The 21,577-nt window shown below is 35.3% G+C and overlaps 2 long non-coding RNA genes across 2 annotated transcripts; one reads left to right on the forward strand and one right to left on the reverse strand.

Moving 5' to 3' along the window:
* Positions 1-231: 231 nt before the first annotated feature.
* LOC113238464 lies at positions 232-4,410 on the reverse strand. The gene is made up of 3 exons (XR_003311099.1): positions 4,272-4,410; positions 1,059-1,142; positions 232-791 (listed from the first exon to the last, which is right to left on the reverse strand). It is a non-coding gene; the product is annotated as an uncharacterized LOC113238464 (long non-coding RNA).
* Positions 4,411-16,552: 12,142 nt separating this feature from the next.
* On the forward strand, positions 16,553-18,176 carry LOC113238580. Its single transcript, XR_003311113.1, has 3 exons — positions 16,553-16,692; positions 17,491-17,568; positions 18,010-18,176. It is a non-coding gene; the product is annotated as an uncharacterized LOC113238580 (long non-coding RNA).
* The last annotated feature ends 3,401 nt before the right edge of the window (positions 18,177-21,577 follow it).

Raw genomic sequence — 21,577 nt, forward strand, 5'->3', positions numbered from 1 at the left:
TAGTATAGGAGACCAAGTGTCGCTGAGATTAAAAAAGGTCGGAAATTGTTCTTTCATTTGCAATGTAAAGAAATCGATAAACTGGACGAAATGATTTAGTCTCAAAGTTTTGAATGTGATTGTTTGTCTCTAATCTATACGTTTATCTAATCTATTGAAACTAGATGGGTGCTAACATTGCTAAGTAAAACAATTTTTGTTTCTCATAATTACGATATAATTATGCGTGTGTGCGTGCTCATCACATAATACTAATATTAATGAGTATTTCAAGTACCATCACTCTCATGCAGAGAAGAAGATTAACACTGAATGCGACGAAACTAATTCTATATTAGACATTTTATTTCGATATATAATTTCCATACAATATAGCCTTATAAGCAAACACCAATAAGTTCTATTAGCTATCATTAGATGGCGCACTATGATACCATTCAACATCAAAATTCCTGATCTATGATTGGTTACTTTTGACAATGACAGTTACACATCTGCCATCTAGTGATCGCATTTGTAAACTAATCTAATTAAGATATTAAATATCAATATAATTAGAGTATAATAAATCTTACTTCAAATACATTTTATTTCATGACGACACAATATTTTGTTGTTTCTATAAAATATAGAATTTAGTAAACATCAACTACGTCATACAGTGTAACTATTATTATATAAATATGTTAGATATATTACACTACATTGTAAAGACGTTAGATAAAGTAGAGCTTCATTGGAAAAAGTTGAGAATTCATTTTACTTGTTGCCCTTGCAGCATGGTTTATCCCCTGTAAATGAAGTTAATTTTGCGTTATTATAGATCAACAGTCCTATGAAACAGCCAATGTGATAAATACGTATAAGAACTTTTATTATATTGAGCAACCCCTAGAATTTTTTACTTATTCTTGTCAGGGGAATCTGCCTTACGAATTTTTACCAAAATTTCAAATGTAATTTGCTTACCTATGAAATAAACATTATTTGAGTTTAAGTTTTGTATAGTGATATCTTTACAGTAGGACTGGATTAATGCAGAAGAATGGTATACTCACCCGAGGGTTTGCCATCACCGCAAGCGCAGTTGGGCCCGCAAGTGCAGTTGGCGCCACACGCGGCTTTGCCGCCAGCGCACGTACCTGAAAACGTGGATTTTGTCAAAAAAAAAATGTATACCACTACATACATCATCATTTTGATGTAAGAAGTACCTATGTAAGAAGTTGGGACCTGTTCCAGTACTATTTGTATCCGGTAATTAATGTTCTTTTACATGTATAATCGTGTGCTCATCGTAATAATAAATTAATTTTAAGCTTGTCTTGTAAATTTAAAATGTAATTCCTGTAATGATTGACAATTGTCAGCAGCGGACGTCCATGTATGAAGGTGGAACCTGAAAAGCAGCAGTAGTGCTGAGGATCCATCCTTTTCATTGGCACTAGAGTCCACATTTCCGAAAATCTTTACTGTTAACCATTTTATTCTGAATGTGTTCATGAATGAATGTCTTATTATTATTATTATTATTATTATATTGTCCGCAATGGGGCATTTGATTACACCCTGATTGTATTGGTCCAATACCAACATGTTAATTTCTTCTACCTCCACTTAAGTCGTAAGACGTTTTTGCAACCTTTACTTATATAAAAAAAGATTTTTTTCTTTTAAAATGTTACACTGTCTATGGTCATGTTAAGAATTACGTTTTTCCCAAAAGATGATTTTTCTACTGTACTTCAATTTGTCAATCATAATTTCATAAACCATTTATCTTAGAGACGCTCTTTTGAGTTCTGACTGAACCGCAATTGTGTTGTCTATGGTATTCGCTAATGAACTGTAAAAAATTCACTATGGTTCTGTACACAGAACTATAATGAGTTCCATGCATTGTATGTAGCAGCGATTATAACTTTGCTTCAATAATTTCTTTTCGACCAAAATTTTGTTCAAAACGGAGATTACAAAAAATACAGTCGAATTTAAACCTTCTCCTTTTTTAAGTCGGTTAAAAAGAGTTCGTCCAGGGAAATACTGCTACCTTACCTACTTCTGTCACCAAGTAGTAATGTGAAGGCGAGGAGGGGCGCGAGGCACGTGAGTTGTCCTTTAAGTCGGAAGCTATGTACGGACAAGCGTCCTGATTTTGATTCAAATTGGAATCAAACCGATCGGGTAGTCTCGGAACCAGATGGCATTCTGAGCAAGAAGATGAACCTGATTCCTACTATATCTTTCTAATTTGTAAGTTAAATCAACTATTGTTCTAATTAGAAATGTCAAAAGTCGAAAGATCGGCCAGTTATGAATCGCAATTATGCGCCTCGACGCGGAAAAGACGCAGTTTCCAATCGGGAGAGGCAATCAAAAACAAGCTGATGGTCGCTGGATACTGCAACCGGTGCGCATTTCTGGCACTAGCTCGGAGAGCTAGATATACTCCGGTCCCTCCAGCCGATTAGGTTATTGGTAACTGGAGAGACGCCGTTACGTGCCCTCGGGGAAGCTCACCCGAGGCATTAGCCTCATGAGAACCGGATGAAGTCAGTGACAACGATCTTTGACAACCCTGTACACTGGCTGATCTGAAGTCGGAACCTGAACTTAGAAGGTTCCTATGCACGCATAGGTTATAGTGCCCTTCTCGTATACCTTAAGGGTCAGTAGGGAGTGTCACTATAATCAAAACTGATGTAGAATGATATGGTCGTCCCGTCCCTTTGCACCATAAATAAAGTAACGTTTAAAAGTAAAAACTACCAATTTTCGCCTTAAGCGATATATGGTTTGCTATCTCTCAGTCTTCTATATTGTAGTAGACATGGTATACTATGTGTAAGACGGTAGACATTCCGAATAACAGACTAACTACTGACTGTAGAGATCGCATATCACTCTTAATGTTTTCTGTGCACTGTGGTAGCTGGCCGTAACTGGAAGCCTGTTATAAAAATTTAATCATTGAAATAAAGTTCTTCTTGCTCTAAGTTCTCAACTATCGTTTTGTTAGTTTTATTAATTTTTGTTTGAAAAGGGATATTACCTCAATAACGATTTCATGCTAATAAACAACAACCTATACTATAGGTTATATACGTATACTTTTACTATACATATTGTGTTTCATCATTTGAAAAACTATTGAAGATAAATTACAAGCTAAGATCTGGCAGTACGGCTAATTAGACGCCATGCTTGTCCCGAAACAAGAAAAATTTTACTACTCGCATTTTGACGAATTCATAGATTTGACCAGTGTGGTTCCACCATAATGAACAAATTTTAGCCGCAGAATATACAATCATAATACAGTCCAAATTCTTAACATAGTGTGGCTCAGGATGTCGTCGCCATATTTTTATTGAAGGCGCCAAGTGTTATTAAAAATAAATGATATAACACCTCATTTGATTTAAAAAATTGGGACTTAAACGAAGGGACTCTCTCTTCGAGGCCATGGACGTTGCAACTCGTCCAAAACGTCGAGGTAAATAAAATATAATATTTGTATATAAGTCCCGATTTTCTAAAATCAAATAATGTTCGAAAATCGTGAAAGTTTATATCAATGTAAGATTGAAGAAGTAAGACTGTAAATGAAGAATTAACAATGTGAATGAAAAATGTAAGAATGAAGAAGAAATTTTAAATTCATTACGGCTCTGGGTAAATCTTCTTAACTCTACAATGTAAATTATGATCAATAGAAAATACATCAACGCGGTCGATTTCATAATAAAGTCTAAAGTTTTGCAAAACATGTTGCAATTTTACATTAACAAAGAAACGTGGCAATTTTACTTGCTCATAAAATCAATGACGTCATGGTATGATATCGTAGATTGGGCTATTTGATAGGTTCTACTCAAAAGCGAAGAAATAAAAATGCACCTTTGCACGTATGAGATCAAGTTTCAATTACAAAATACTATTTCAAATGTATATGAAAAGTTGTGATGAAATTATATCTAGAAAAACAGTATTGCGTCATCGCCGACTGGAAAGGCATGCACGGTACCAGACATACCGGAAAATATATCCGGCAAAACAATAACAACGCCAAAAATTTGGCATGTGGACATTATTCAGCAAATATTGAATAAATAAACATCATTAAAATTCATACTGATATTTAAAAAATTTAAAAATATATTATTTTCGGAATATGGAATTAGTTATTTATTTACTTATATAGACGAATTAAAATTGGTTAAAATAAATTATAGCGTGCAATAAAAAAATCTAGAAAATAAATTTCTTACCTTTACAAGAGTCGCAGGGAGCAGGCATTGTAGGTAGCAGTCTAGAAAGACTGACTGTGCTAGACTTTTTGGGTGCGCGCGCAGAGCCGGTGCTCGGGTCAATAACTGAGCCGTGAGGGGGGATCAAGCTCCTTCACTCGCGTAGTTCGGGTGCCAAAGTTGAGGTAATTTTGATCTAGGTTCTGTGCTATTGGAAACAAATAGCGCTATAACGAAAGCAATTATTATATATACCGCAGGTAGATATAATAAAGCCACATGTGATCATACGTCAAAAGCGCTTTTAAATCAATGAATGAATGAATGAAATATTCTTTATTGCACATTAAAATTACTACAGAACAATAAATATATTCTAGAAGTGGTCAGTTAGCATCCGACGCTTCTCAAGGATAGGTCTCGAAAGACCTATTTGAGTTCAGTCCGCCATTTTCGCTTTGTATAGTATGACCGTGTCATTCTTTCGTGCAAATTCTCTAAATTCCTAGAAAAATGCCGCACCAAAAATATTACCCGTGGTGGTATTTCATATCATCGGAAAGTCTGTTTATCGAAATATTTTTTTTGTTACAAGAAACAAAAATAAAGCTTATACCCCTGCGTTATGGTCGCTTTTTTTTGGAGAACTAAATAAATAGCTCCAATTCGTCGTCGTTCAGCAATTAACCGCTAGACGGCGGCACATTGATTTAACTTACAATATCATATCAAAACGTCGTAACTTGCAATAATAAGTATTGACAGTATTGAACTTTCAACGATATGCCAACAAGGTAAAGTTTAAATTACATTAACAATCCAGAATTTGTTATTATTTTTTCAATTTGAACCTAGGTACAGTCAAAAGCACATCAAGCTTGACATTTGTACTTTGGACCATTGTTATCGTAAGCGGCGCATAGAGTTGGATTTAAGTCTTAAGTGTCATGCTTGACGTGCTCTTGACTGTACGAGATTTTGTAGTTTCAAATTAAGAATGTGTGAGTTTTGGCGATATCGGTTCTGATAGTAGTCGAAGCTTAAGGCATTTCTATTGTTTGGAATCTTCCGCGAAAATTACAATGACAACACAACAGTAATGCAAGTGTCACAGAGTAAGCTAAAAGCTAAAAGTAGCAATTTCTTCTATGTAACCTTATGATAGAAACTTATCACGTGAATGTCATAAAAATAATACGAACTACATGAACCAAATTATGTACATGCAAAATTTATATCTCTCCTAGCTTACCGATCGACTAATTTCGTTAGAATCTTTAAATATCTACTAAAAAAATGTCATTTTGTATGACCTTACGCACACGCACACGAACGCACCTTTGGTGTAAGCGTTATATAGTTCAAGTTCTTTCTTCACACATAAAAAAGTATTAAAATTTATAGAAATAATTGAAAGAAAAAGATAATTGAAAGGATAAGCGCCATTTGTTGACTTTGTTTTTAATTTAAATTTATAAAAAGAGAATATCATGTAATTAAAGTTATTTTACTATGGTGTAATTACCGTTACGTTATCTATCAAGAGTATATAACTAGCATCATGTACATATATAATATAAGATACAATTTACTATGTCGACGGCGGAAATTTGACATGTCGTAAGGAATCCGTAATGGAAAATGTCCCGTACTGCAAAATCTAGCTTACGACATTTCAAAATTGGATACATGTTATATCGACAGTGGAAATTTGAAATGCCCTAGGAGACATTTTGTCATATGGTCATTTTCCCTTACGATAAAATGTTTATTACGACATTTCAAATTTCCACCATCGATATATAATTCAATTTATATTTTAAAACATCAGCCAAGCTTAAACCACCATTCGTCTCCTGTACTATGTTAGATAGATAACTGGCCCGCACGGTTAAGCAAGTACAGGTAGGCGCACAACAAAATGATCGGTATAAACAAAAACACGCGAACCGGTTTCCGTGAGTCTGTCTCCCCACTGCTACATTCGATTCAAGATGGCTCGATCAAATACTCAGTGTTAGGAATGTAACATTTCCGTAAGAAGGATTTTGTAAACAATATACTTACGATTTACTCTGTAAAATATTTTTAAATACATTTTTCTTTACTACCACAAAAGAAAAACGAAACAAAACAGTACAAAAACCCGCCTTACTTTCTCAAACTCGTATCTTAAAGCACAAAGTTACTGAAATGCAAAAGATGGATTGTATATACAAATTTTGCAGGCTAATTTCACATCACATTTCCTACATATTTACACACTGGCCTTTACTTATTCTTAAAGTAATGCATCCAAATTAACACCCTTGATAATAAATTTAAAATAAATAGAAAGCTATGCCTTATCCTGAATAATCACTCTTTGTAAGATACGAGTTTGAGAAAGTAATTATTAATAATAATAATAATACTATTATTAATAATATTGCAAACATTCAAACGTAAAACGTAAATAAATGATTAGAAAACAAAATCACAAATAAAACCGAATGATTATAATTGGAAATGAAATTAATTTCCGGATTTAAGTCGCGTATATTAGTTTTTTCAAACAAACCGACGTTTCGTGTCAACGTTACATGAAATGTTTACGCGATTTAAATCCGGAAAAAATGTTTTGTTTCCCATGTGTAACAATCGCGAAAACCTAAGAACTCGATAATTATAAATTTTTATTTAAAAAAAAACCTATCTCAAAAGTTTGTAAAATTACATCTATTTGCCAAGTTTTATTGGAATCAGTTAACGGAAAGTGGGTGAAATCCAATATACCGGATTCATCCCCTAATTTGTGAGTTAATATTTACTTTACCCTTTCCAACAAAAAAGAATCATTGAAATCGATTTGCAAATGTCGGGGTAATGGCATAACATACACAAAACAAATACAGTAGAATTAAAAACCTCCTCTTTTTTGAAGTGGGTTAAAAATAAAATTAAAACACAAATTAGTCACATAAACAAGGGCGATAAGTATACAGGTACTTTCTGTGTACGGTCACCAACTCAGCATTGTCTAGAAAACGCTATGCGTTAGCCCTATTCCTACGTCGCACTGCTGGGCACAGTTTCTTAGGAGAAGTTACTTCTTAGGAGAGAGTTTAGGCCCTAAACCACAACGCTAGTTCAATGTAGGCACTTCACACGTGAACCTTCTTCTACGTGCAAGTTTGAACACGATGCTTTCCTTTGCCGTTAGCCAGAGGTTTTTGTACTTAACTTTCACAAATGTATATAATTTAGAATTTGAAGTCATAGGTCAATTTTATAGAATTGTTACAATACAAAAGTCTTTGAAAGCTATACAAAATTATTTCATTATTATCGTAAATACATATCTTTAGAGCAGTCTCATGTATAAAATGTCTTAGGTCGAATGTCTGAAACGTGTGTTAGCCTAAACCCTATACAGTAAGTAAGTAAGTAAGTAAACCCTACAACTTTTTTCTAATTATAAATTAAGAATAAGATCTTATTGTAATTTTGTAAACGTTGTTTATTACAAAACAATGGTACTTTGTGTATTAAGGGCGATAAATAATGAATTACGACCGAGACTCTATTAGAAGCCCGAAGTCGATGGTTGAGGGCTTGCGGAGACGAGGTTCGTAATTCCCTTACCGCCCGTGAAACATACAATGTTTTTCATCACACTTGCACGTAAATAGTATGATTGCATGCAGGCCAACTTGACTATAATGCCCCAAATAAAACTCTCGGGCCTTTTTTCTTCTGATTACAGCAATGGTTGGTAATCTCTCCATGCAGTCATCTTTTGCGCAGTTTATAGACAGTTATAACTACAAGTACTGCTAAGTTTTGATTGCTAAAATAGAAAAATTGAGGTCCAGAATTAAACTTTCTAAACAAACGGACAGGTACTGCACAAAGAGAACAAAATTGAACGAATGAATGAATGACATATTCTTTATTGCACATAAAAATTTTACAGTTAAAATATAATATAGTATCGTAGGTATAAAGATAGTAAAATAATATGCAACAGGCGGCCTTATTGCTATGTAGCAATCTCTTCCAGGCAACCTTAGAATAAGAAATTTGGGATTTGAAAAAGGGGTGCATCCAAAGAATATCATTATAAGTACACTACATAATAATCATTAATAAATTCAATTCAAAATTGATGCATTGAACACGAAGTTTAATATCCCATCCACTTTTTATCGTATTGATGCTATACACTGTAGTATCCCATGAAAATCAATTACACAATACAACGGTAACAAAGAGAAAGTTGAAAATAGGCTGTAAATACACTAATTGGCGGTAATTAGCTTAGATTGTTGGTGGCATAACAGATTAGGAATGTATTTCTGATGTTATAGTAAGTGTAAGACTCGATCTATTCACTCCACCACCGTCACTTGGCAATCTGCTGCCGAGTCAGGGAGGCCCAAACACAAGCGGGTGTAGGTTGTACACCGGGGTGGTACATTAAATGACTGATGACTCTATGTGGTGCACCGGTGTAGTTGGATACCCTAGACGCCTATAACAAGACTTGCTGCGGATATCTCAGCGGATCATGGCGATGTATGTGTAATATATATATATATTAGTCACTTACTATATTAGTCATGGAACAAAAGCTGTCGTTTATGATGCTAGGAATATAGACCTGTGAGGTTGTTAGTTTTTTACAAATAATCCTGTATAATGATCTAATTTTTCCTATGAATCAGAATCACTATGAAATAAATCCGTGTTTTTTACATCAATATCTATAATACAATAACTCTGTATATTGTATTACTGATTCATAAGAAAAATTAGATAGAGTTTTTTATAAAAAAAATATGTACTGAATATAATTATAATAAGATCATGCTCGAACTTCAATTACGACCATGGAATATAATAACAAAAAAAGGTTTTCAAGGCTCTGTATATTCATCAGCGATGTTATTCAATCATGAGGATAGTAAATTGGCTAAATGAATTCAGAGGTACTTTTTTGTACGTGTTAGTCCCGCCAGGAGTTGAATGCTCTCAAATTATCGTTGTAAGTTTTTTACATTAATACATTTATACCTAACTCGCTACGCAACAAAATTACATGTTTGGTAACTTTTTATTTAGAGTTTCCAAAATGGCGGTCTGCGGTTATTGTGATTTTATAAAATTGCCGTTCTTATATATTCAGGAGAATTCGAGCAACAAAAATGGTGTAATATGGCCACATCTGTGAAACACGTACGCTGGCCTCCGTAGTCACCGTTTTACAACTTGCCGTATTCCATCGCGACCTAAAAGGTTTGGTGGCAGATTTCTCTGTCGCACAGTCGACGAATGGGACTCCCTTCCAGCGCTCCTTCTTACGATATGGGGTCCTTCAAACGAGGCGTGAAGAGGCATCTTGTAGGCATGCAAGGTGGTGGTGGCTAGGGCAGTGATTGTATTAACACTATACTGGGAACCTTCATATTTGGATTCCACTTTCCATTTAACATCAGGAGGAGTGGAGTCATCTGCCTGATATGTATAAAAACAATTATAAAAAAGGACCGACTTAAAAACATCATGGAATTACATCTATTTACCATGTTTTATTGAAATCCTGTAATAGATGTGGAATATTTTCTTCAAATTTAAATGAGAACCTCTTTCCAATAAAAAAAGAATCATCAAAATCGGGTCAATCAAGTAATCCTGTAACATACATAAAAAAAACTTTTTTTTTTAAGCCGGTTAATAAAATTTCACATAATACATAATTTGTTACATGTAGATAGTATTTTTTTCGTCTTTCATCTTTCATGTGATAAAAGCGTTTTTGACGTGCAGTCACTAGTGGTAGTAGTTACATTAACATTTATTGTTTCAAACCAGGCACCCACGCGTCCAGTACACTTCTGCGACCTTGTTGGAAGCTCACGTATTCCTTTGTGGTAGAAGTGTGGAACGGGAATCCACAATTTCTTTTCTTTTTTGATTGCTTTACGGGAACTAAATGTGATTTTACAAGGAAAAAAATTTCCATGTACATAATTATCTGAATTCCGGATGTATGGTATGGACTAAGTGAGGTGAGTGGGGCGAGTATCTAATAATCCTGTAAGACAAAAATAGTTTGCTATTATTATATTGAATGGTTGTTTCTCTTCTAGTCACACTATCATCGTCCGCATTTCCTTACAATATCGATCAGCTAGTAGCAGTAGAGCTCCTTGTGAAAGAGTTTGTCCAGGGAAGTACTGCCACCTTACCTATTTCTGTCGCCAAGCAAAAATGTGAACATTTTTGCGTTCCAGTTTTGAAGGGTAACGTGCTGGTGAATATACAGGCACAAGGTACTTGTCAAATCATGGCTCAGGGTAACGGGTGCTGAGTGCACCATGCACGACTTGTTTGTCCCGTTCACTTGTTATCGTAAAAAGGGTGTCATGATTGTGCCAGATTAAAGGAAACCTTGGTGGATAACTCTGCGGCTGGACTTTCAAACAATTAAGTAGGCCCTGCATGTTCCGGTCTACCTGACAAGTTTACTTTCGCAGACGTGCCTTTACAGTTAGATCTAAAACCCTAGCGTGTCTGAGACACGCTCAAATAGCCTGTTAATCTCTCATTTCGCTCTTCTTTGGCATCGACTGAAGACAACGATGAATTGACAAAGATAGGCCTTAAAATTAGCCAAAGAAAAGCAATCAAAGAAACGAGCTAACGAAGTGGTATAAACAACGGCCGTCAGGAAGAGCCTTTATACAGCCTCTGTACAGGCATCTGTGCAGGCTTGTTTATGGCCTGCGTTACCAACAATTTTCTGTTCGTAAGCATTTTTAGACACTATTTTGGATTGTCACCAGGATTCAACCATGAGTTGATCAATCAACCATATTTAATCCATAATTCATCACAAAATAAATACGGCTCAACAGCCTTCTTCAATTTCTGTGTCGATTCATGAAGACAGTGTAAGCTTCAAAGTGCTTTACGTCTTGTATTTCGGATTTAAATTTTTTTAAATTTTACATATTTAAGTATCATAGGTACCTACAGCTACATATAAATCTTCCTGCTAAACTGGACAATAACTTTTTAATTTAAAAGATCTAAACTAAAATTTAACAAAAAAATACTATTAATGATTAACCTACTATACTTAGTGCGTAGTATATTTTTTAGAGAATAGGGACTAAAGTGAGCCAATATGTATATATATACGTGGTGGTTAGCCATCCGAACTTTAGCGAGGGTGTCTGTTACTCCGAGGGTTTATATTGGCATTTTGTCTTGAGGTGAAAACTTCACTTTTCACTTCGATTGTGAGAAAAAACAAATAATTTATTTCAATCGTTTACGCTCTACTCTTTTTTTTCAACCAAACACAGATGCAACAAACGCAACAAAACGACACGGTTAGCGGTGTTTAGATTGGTTCATTTATTGAATTTTTGACACAAACTAGAGCAAGTACGGGCTGTTTAATTTGTTTAGGTAATAAATTCCCTAATTTTTTGGCTCACCGCCCACATAGGCACATTGTATGTTAACTTGACACAAAAAATCACAAGGAAAAAGAAATGTACTAAAGTTTGTATTGATAATTCAGGTTTATTTTTTAAATGCCATAGCACCCTCTGGACAGCAACCTCCAATTACTTCCGAAGCTCCTACCGCCCCCTTAGAGGTCTTCACGGCCCACTGGGGGGCCACTTTGGGAAACCATGGTCTAGGTCATACGAAGTAAATTAAAATACTAGGTACATTATATTCCCTAGGAATATAATCCATTATTACATGATGCACTTTACTCCCTTGCTTGTAACTAGTAACAAAATCTGCAGAAAAACTTGGCGGTATTTTTTGCTGCCACCGCTCTGCCTCGAGCCAGATTCGCGCCGCCCCCAATAAGTAGTGATACAGTCGGTATTATTTCATTTATCATGTTTATAAGGTACGTGACTCATAGATACCAGGGTCACAAGACTACCGTAGGCCACTGAGTTTTAATAGCAGTAGAGCTCTTTGTGAAAAAGTACGTCCAGGGAAGTACTGCCACTTTACCTATTTCTGCCGCAGAACAATAATGTGAGATAACTGCGTTCCGGTTTTAAAGGGTTAGGGGTGCTGGTGAAATTCCAGGCACATGGGACTTGTCAACAAGAGGAACGGGCGCAGTGGCAGTGCCCCTCCGATATTTGCGGTTTAAAGCTTGACTGGCACTGCAACTGTTATGAACAGGCGTGTTGCTTACCACCAGGCCCACAACATGTTCGTCCCGTCGTGATGGACGCAGTGGCAGTCTCTAGGATGTTTGTAATTTAAAGCTTCGAGTGGCCCTGAACCTGTTATGGACAGGCGTGTCGCTTACCACCAGGCGCACGGCTTGTTCTCCTGTCACTTGGTATCATAAAAAAAATATTATTTTTTAATATTTTTCTTCTCTTTTTTTTCTGTGATATTTTTTATATCAATATCAAACAATTACTTCTAGTATGCAAGGAGTGTTAAACATTCAACGACAACGAAAGCGTCATTGGTCATAGCTCACACTACTGTGGTCATTGTAGAAGCGCAGATACCGTTCTTAAGTCAATGTGCGAGGTTCCAATTAAGTAAGCGACGCGTGACGGACGCTACGCCAAGAGAACATTATCGTGTGGTACAATGTAACTTATAAGTACTTAAATAAAATTCTATAGACACAAAAGCAGTATATTCACAGTGACTTAAAACTAAACAATAAATAATTGCGTGAATGCAAATAAATTAAGAAATTATAATTAAATAAAGTAGAATAATGATAATTAGTCAAATCTAACGGAAATTATGATATTCGACAGGATTTTTTAATTTAACAATGTGGCTACTTCTATCAACTTGAGTAAATTAACTTAAAACAAATCTTGAATTGGTTTTTTAACATTAAAACTCGCACGTGATATATGTATTGTGAAAGACAGCGAATTCTTAGTCTGTTTTTAACCAAACGATCATTACAATCATTTACTAAGTACCTTGTAGGTACTGTGCCATTAAAGTTGTCTTAACTTAACTTTGATTTACAAGTATTGCCGTTTTCACTGTTTACCTCCGCGTCCACCCCTCGCAGCGTTAACTAGCTACAGTTTCACCGAGATCTTCAAATTCGATTCTTACATCAATTTTTCACTTTTCCTTACTTATAAATGCCATATTACACATATTTGTGGCAAATTTAAATACTTACATGGCAAGCATTCTTATCGTTTTATTTTTACACCTTCTTACACATCACGTAAAATTAGGCGTGCGCTCTCTAAGCACAAAAAAGCATTAATCGGATTTCAATTTAAGTCCGCTACTTTTGGTCTTGGCCATCATTCTTCTTAGTACGGAGTAACATATCCAAAATATGAGATATAGTTTTGAATCTGTGGTTATTAGCATGTAGGTTGCAAAAATAGCCATAATTATACCTAAAGCGTTAAATAATAGCGGTATATAGGAGCTGATTGTGTTTTGCTTTCTGCAAGGACAATCCTTGGGACATGTGGGTTGGGTAAGTACATTGTTTAGCGTTTTCTTAGCGTCTAATTGAGCATTTTGTTTTTCTATTGTCTGCTTTTGTGGTAGAGATTCTGAAATAAACATATATATATATTTTAGTTGAACGCCTGTCACAAAGTTACGATGAGTTTTGTTTCTGGACTTTTAAATGTAAAATTATCAGGCGTTTATATGCTTCATGGAAGATAACTTGGCAAACAAAATTTAGTCGACAATATTAAACTAAGTATACATTAGAATAATAATAAAGTTTGATTTGCTAAATTTACTTTAATTACAATGAAATGTCTGCAACAAAGTTTAGCAATACGTACATTTTCAATATTACATTATATTGCAAAAAATATAATTTTAATTCTGCAAAAACTTAATTCTTAATGTTTTGGGTAATATATACATATGTATGTTAGTCTTTTCTATTATATTTCATAAAATATGAGCATTTACAAAGTGATTTACGCACCTTTAACAGTTTGACACATTGCCGTCCACTATTGATCTCTACCCGGATTCAAATGTCGTCAAAATTAATGATAAAACTCTTAAATATAATCAATGAAGGCTATCATCCAAAAAGGAGGAAGTATTAGGACGAGGCATAGTTTTCCGGAATCCGCACAAGTACCCGTGCGGAACGATGGACAAAAAAATATCGCTTGCTTTAGTTTTCCGGGATAAACAATAAAATATTTTTTTAAACAATAATATGGGTGACCTTATACTTAACGTTTGTTTGGCTTTCGTCTGAATTCGCTCTTAACAACTAATATAGAAATATTATCACAAAAATTGCGTTATATTATATTTTAACTCAAAATTGCAATATGTTAATAATTTATCTCCAAATTTTCCCTATATATGCTAGTCATTCGAATACGATTTAATTTCAAAGTGACAGGACAACACTGTAGCTTTGAAATTAAATAGGCAATATTAATATAACTTATTGCAATTTTGAGTTAATACTATGTTAGTTGTAATGTGCGATATATGAAGAGGCTTATCTTAATAAATGGGTTAAAATGTATTAAAAAAAAATTGCGTTTGTTGTTATGGACTGGACTCGACTTTAAAAACCTTCTGTAGCTGGCTGTATCAATGGGTGAAAGGGTGGAAGCTAACAACGAGTGAGCAAGGCCAAGAGGATGTACTTACAGTTTATTAATTTTATTATAAACACGTATGTTGCTATCACAAGTAAAATAGCCAACACTAAAGTCAAGAAAAAGGCGCCAAAAGCAAAGACATTTAAATTTAGAATTTAAATATAAAACTAAGCTTAAAAAAGACTATTACAAAATATATACAAAAAGATTTGTAGCGATTCGCTACATCGTCCGGGCGGAGAAAACGATGGGACCACCTATACTGTTACTATCCTAATTAATTTCCTTAGGGGACGTCGTAGCGTGCCGGCACCAGTCGCCACTTCTACGACTCTGACCTCACCGTCTCTACCAGGGTAGAGTTGGAGTACTTTACCTTTGGGCCATACACCTCTAGGTAACGTGTCATCGGTGATGATTACCAAGTCTTCTACATTTAGAGGAATTTGGGGAGTTCGGGATAGGTAGTACCTCCTTGACCCACCTGGACCAAAAGTGGTCAGCCGGACGGAGGGGTTTCTTCCACTCTACCCTGCAGATGACGTCACGGTCATCTAAGTCTAAGATGATTTGGTTGGATGAAGTGCCAAATAAATGATGAAGCACAAGAAAATGATGAAGCACAAGCTTTGAACGGATCTCTGAGTAACAGACCATTGAAGAGGCGCCACATGTGGGTCAAAGCAACGTCAAAGTCAAATAATCATTTATTCCATAGGTAAAATTTTTAAACTTGAAAACATCATTTTTAAGCTACTTTTTAAGCTACCGCTCGTTCACTACGCTGACCTCCCTGAGAAGAACGAGCAAGAAATTCCAGGGATTGCTCTTTTGTAATAAACTTAAATGCTATGGAATAAACTTTCATCATAATTGTGTGGAATCTGGAATCGTGTTGTCTTTCCATACTTCTTTATCGAAAACATACTCTTCAATTTGTAATATGACTTTTCCGTTAAAATACTTTTAATGTAAGTTTTAAACTTAGGAAATGATAATCTTAATATATTCTTCGGAATCTTATTGTACAAACGTATACAGTTCCTCATAAAAGAATCGTTTACCTTAGTTAAACGAAAACGTGGTACCATGAGTTTGGACTTAGTTCTAATGTTAATATTATGAATATCTTCTTTCTTAATAAAATTATGTTTATTTTTACGGGCATACAAAATATTTTAGTAAATGTACTGCGATACCACAGTCATTATGCCAGTCTCCTTAAACTTTTCTCTGAGAGAAACCCGAGAACCTATACGGTACACAGAACGAATCGCTCGTTTTTGCAACACAAGTATGGTTTGTATATATGCCGCTTTACTGGGACTTAGGAAGGAGAAATTGGAAATATGAAGGCAGCCTAACACTGGGCGGGCGTTACAACAAAACAACTGGTCAAGGTCCATGGACATGCAAAAGGCATTATAAAAAAAAATGGATGACAGTTGTTTGGTGATACACAATAGAAAAGACATTTTTAGTATGCTTTATGAGCCCTACACTTGCGCCACAAACGTACCTATGCGGCGACTGTTAACAACTCTCATGAGAAATATCATGTCGCCGTATTGTACACACATTTAGAATGTTTTTCACTCACTGTATTTCCTATCCAAGTAAATCGATATCGTAGAGCAGCCGGACAAAAGGATTTTTTCAGCCTTGTTCTACTTTTTTGCACCACTAGCCAGTGCTATCAATGTTGCCGATACCGTGTCAGGCCACCGGTAATTGGTATAAATGGATGCACTCCACAGCCGAAAAGCAGTCGTGATAAACGAAGCAGTCTGACATCATGCCTAATCCCTGTGAACCGTGCAAAGGTGAGGATTTTTAGTTTGTTATTCTGTATATATACAAAATTATTACGCGATGATTTGGATGAATTCTCATGGTGAAATTGCTCGTTCAGCAGTCAGCACGTAGGTACCTAATGACTCCAACGTCTGGAGAATACCTGAAAATTTTGTAAAAACGAATAATATTTCCAAGAATGGCGTAAATTGTGATCGCTACTCTAGGTAGGATCACTAAGAGCGACCCCAGACGATGCGTTGCGTCGACGTTGCCACGACGTTACGTTGTTACGCTGCGTTGTACTATACCTGTATAAATCAGAACGACATGCTACACGGTGTGTTGATTGAAACACCGCAAGCAACTTAGATCAAGAGCACGTTAAGCTTTACACTTAAGACTTAAATCCAACTCTATGCCGCTTACAATAAGAACGGTCTAAAGTACAGTGTCAAGCTTGACGTCCTCTTGACTGTACGAACGTACATTGAAATCATAGCGCTGCGACGACGAAACGCCCGTGTGGTATCTCTCTAAGCTAAACAAAGTGTTACTAAAATGTAAATGTAAATTTGAACGCTATGTGAATGACATCTGGTACAAATTTTAACAAAGAATTTTCACAGGTTGCATTTCGTTATATATAACGTACCTTACATTTTAAGGATAAGCCAGCCTAATGTGTGTTATGAGGCAAAGTTAAATTGAATTGATTAATTAAATTACTTCAGCTGATGTCATAAAGACATTCCTCTGGATTTCACGCTTGTCTATTGAGCATGTTGTCTACACTTAAGTACCTGCAAGAGTAGTTTGCTTTGTAGATTCGTGCAAGGAAGGAGCTTGCCAGGATAGCTGTTCGTGTAAGGAGAAGGGCTGCAGTGATTCCTGCTCCACTTCAGGTAATACTTATCTAAGTGCGTATTCACATGCTTTTTATTGCAAAGGTATCATTATATGAAAATTCTGCACGGCCATTTAAAGCACATCGTAACTTTAGAAGACTTTGGTGTCATTTTGCAAGTCTGAGAATGATAAACATGGAGATGCACTAAGCCAAAGCTCACCATTGTAGATTTTGGCTGTTTCCTAATTAACTCAACCTGGCACAACGATAAATCAAATAACAACCGCTGAATAAGTACAGAGGCTTCACAGCACCTCATTGGCATATATTAGTGCACTGTTAGATATAGTTCTGTTTATACTAAAAGCCTAGACGCGTTTGGTCATTGCCTGTAGCAATCATTAAAACATTTCGTATATTTAATTTAATACTATGAGTTTGAATAGCAATTTATTATTAACTTACATTGAAACTAAATCAATGATTCTCCGTACAGGTGCTTGTTGCTAATCCGTGTTTCCGATGGACCGCGCGGAGTACAGGTTCTTCACGCAACATCGGCGAACTCGCAGGCTGCCGCTGTGGCCGCGTGTCAGTGCCGCCCTCGAGACCTGCTTTCCCATTGCATTTTCCGTTGTATTCTTCATCACTATTGTCTTATTCTACTGCTTAATATAAACGTTTCTCTTTAATTTGAGTTTTTTTTTAAACATTACACAAGAAATAAATCGGTTATTTGATTTGACAAGAAGATTTTGAAAAGAAAAACAGATTTTAAAGACTTGTAGACAAACAGGAGGTACAGAACAATAAATACAGTACAAGTGCTTATTGTCGTCACTATACATATAAGACGCCCAATTTGACAGCTAAGGAAGACGATAGTGTGTAACTTTGAATGCAATCAAGGAAACAGTAAACAAACAATTATGAAGTTATTCGGTTTAATGAAATACATAAATTTTAATACAACATTACATAATAAGATAGAACATAATTTCAAGTATTATTTTCGCATGAGTTCCAAAATGAAATGCAATTTTGAACTGCAAATTGTATTACTATATTGAGATCTAGTTGGGATACTACCTCAGCTAATGATTTTGGCTTATCTTCCGATGAAAGTGAATAAAAATTTAAACTATGAAATGAAGTCTTTTTTGTTTTGCTTCAAAATTTTGCTATCTAACTACAGATTGTCTAAATGAACTTTGCAACTATTGGATTTCACTGCAATCATGTACCTACAATACTTACTTATTATTCACATTAAAGTCTGTATTGCTTAAATGTTAAATAAATGTTAATTGTTCTATGTAGAACTGAAAACTAATGACCAGAAAAATACGATTCACGAAAAAACAGACTCATAAAATTTTCGAATCGATTTCTCATAAGAATCCATTAATATGATTTCCGACATGTTTAGTCGCATCTCTATTTACGTTGTTAGGACAATTGTAAAAGGGTACGTGCTTCTTAGGAATGGGTAATATAGCTTTTTCTGAATATCGTATCAAAACTATATATCAATATTCGAAATCGGATTTCGAAACTATATATTTTCTGAAACTATATATTCATGTATACAGCCCGCGTGCGCGCTGCGTTGATACATTGCCGTTACTGATATGCGGAATCAGAGTTCGAAACTATATATTATTGGATATAGTTCTACAAGAACCAATGTTAATACACAGTTTCGAACACGCACAAAAAACGGTTTCGAGTTGATATCCAGTCAGTGAATATATATTGAAAATCTAATACGAAGCAATATTGGTATAAAATTTGGAAAATATATGATTTCGTATTGGTATCCACTCGGTAATCGCTCGGCTTGATTCGGCATCGCTATAAAATACGCGATGCGGAGTAATATCGATATATAGTTTCTAAGATATACGATATCGGATTTTCGATATTGCCACAATATATAGTTTCAATAACTATATACGATTTGTAACGCCCATTTCTGGTGCATCTTATTTTGTGACGACTATAGCGGGGGTAGCACGTGTGCCAACAGAACGCGTAGTTCCACATATTTGAGCTCTTTTTCACTCTTTCCCTACTTTCCTAACCCCGTTTCTAAATTCATTATTGTGTCTTTCCCCGTTTTAATAACCAGTCAAAACCATGTATGAAACGGTTATCGCGAAAGGCTAAGAAAAAAACGTATAAACATGATCGGTTCCAGTGGTTAGGCGGCATTTCAAAATGGCCACTTTAAAGATCTAACGATTTGCCGCGAAAAAATGTCAGAATATTAAAAAAAATGATGAAAAATTACAATCGAAAATCTGGCCTCTTAGACAGACTAACAGACGGCTAAGGACGAATAATTTTACTACTAGTACAGTGATTTGTCGAATATTATGGAAATATTTCAACTGCCATTGCAGTAACTCGTAAATTGCAAAAAAGTTCTTGCTACCTATCTATCATAACAAAATGTTACTTTTCAAAAATTATGCTGTATACATATATATACGCTATTATGTAAAATTATAAAATGTTCTGTCATTACAAAACAAGGCAAAGAGAAAAATGCAATATACTATAATAGTTAGTTTATACTCAACTATCCACCAGGTATCTATATATACCAATGTTCCACCCTTGTGTAACAAATTGCAACGATTATATTTAATTTATTTTTAATTTATCCATGTCGTTCAGGCGAAATCTTTCTAAAAGTTCGAAATCAAGAAGCTTAACGAAATATTAGATAATAGACAAATTAATAAAACAATTTATAATCTATGATTGCACATTGAGAGAGTTTCAAGGTAGGTTTTCAGTATGGAAAACAGAAGATAAAAAAGTACTTTCTGGTAGGAGTACGTATGATTCTTGCGTGTTATCTTTGATTGATGATTAGTACCATAGATAAGAGTAGTATACTCTTGTTTATTTTCTATATCAAATAAATTTAAATACTAAATATGTTATATTTTAAAACAGCCACAGTTAATTATAATACAACAGTCTAAACTATTAACTAGAGCTGGTTTAAACTAGCTCGTATGAAAGAAATGTTTTTTTTAATTCTTTTGTAACGAAGTTGTGTTCCTAAGCATTATTTATTTTTTGTTGTTTTGTGAATTTTTATATTTCGCTTTTAACGTTATTGTGAGATTTAAGTTTTAGCGAAATGTTGTACTCATAGTTACCAACAGTTAAGAACTGTTGTTTTTGCCTTAAAGTTAATTTAGGTGTTTGGAGCATTGTCTTCTTCAGTGTGGTGAGAAACGTTTTATTTTTAACCGTTAAAAAAAAAAGAGAGGCTTTCCCCGTTTATACGTATGTATACTGCCTCTGTGGCCGAACGACTAGAATTGGAAACAGCACGTAGACTCGCTATGTGATAAGCTGAGTGGTGCGGTGTTTGTTCTGCGTAAACTAAACTAAAACCGTTGGTGTCTCGTAATGCGTTGAGACAGGCGTACTTTGTACACTTCCACTCAACTATGACTTATGGTGTTATTCTGTGCAGCAATTCGATAGAGGCTGACAGGTTAATGCGTACACAAAAGCGAGCGTTACGAATTATGGTTGGCATAATCCAGAGGCAATCCTGCAAGGCGCTGTTTGGTGTACACCGAATAATGACCCACTACTCGCAATATGTTTTTGAGGTCATTATGTTCACGCTGAAACACTTGGCACGGTTTGGGCGAGTGGAGGTGATGGGTGGGTGCCTCAGTCGTGCGGGACAACTCCGATCAGTACCGCGTCGCACTGCACTTCACGAAAAAACCCGCGGGTTGTAGGACCGATCTACTATTAGCACCTACCTGCCAAACTAAAAAACGAATGTTGTGAAGAAACGTTCAGGTGCTGACTGAAGAACCTTTTACTGGAAAAGTTCCTTTACTCAGTATCAGAGCACTTTAATTATTATATTTATTAATGAATTTGACATTTCACCGTATTATTATACTGTAATATACATTTATTAGTCTGCCTCCGTGGCCGAACGGTTACCATGCCGGACTGCCACGCAGAGGCCCCAGGTTCGATTCCCGGGCCGGGAGAAATATTTGTATGGCCTACATTTA

The sequence above is a fragment of the Hyposmocoma kahamanoa genome, unplaced genomic scaffold, assembly GCF_003589595.1.
Source record: "Hyposmocoma kahamanoa isolate Upper Pololo Valley unplaced genomic scaffold, ASM358959v1 103, whole genome shotgun sequence".
Taxonomy (NCBI): Eukaryota; Metazoa; Arthropoda; class Insecta; order Lepidoptera; family Cosmopterigidae; genus Hyposmocoma; species Hyposmocoma kahamanoa.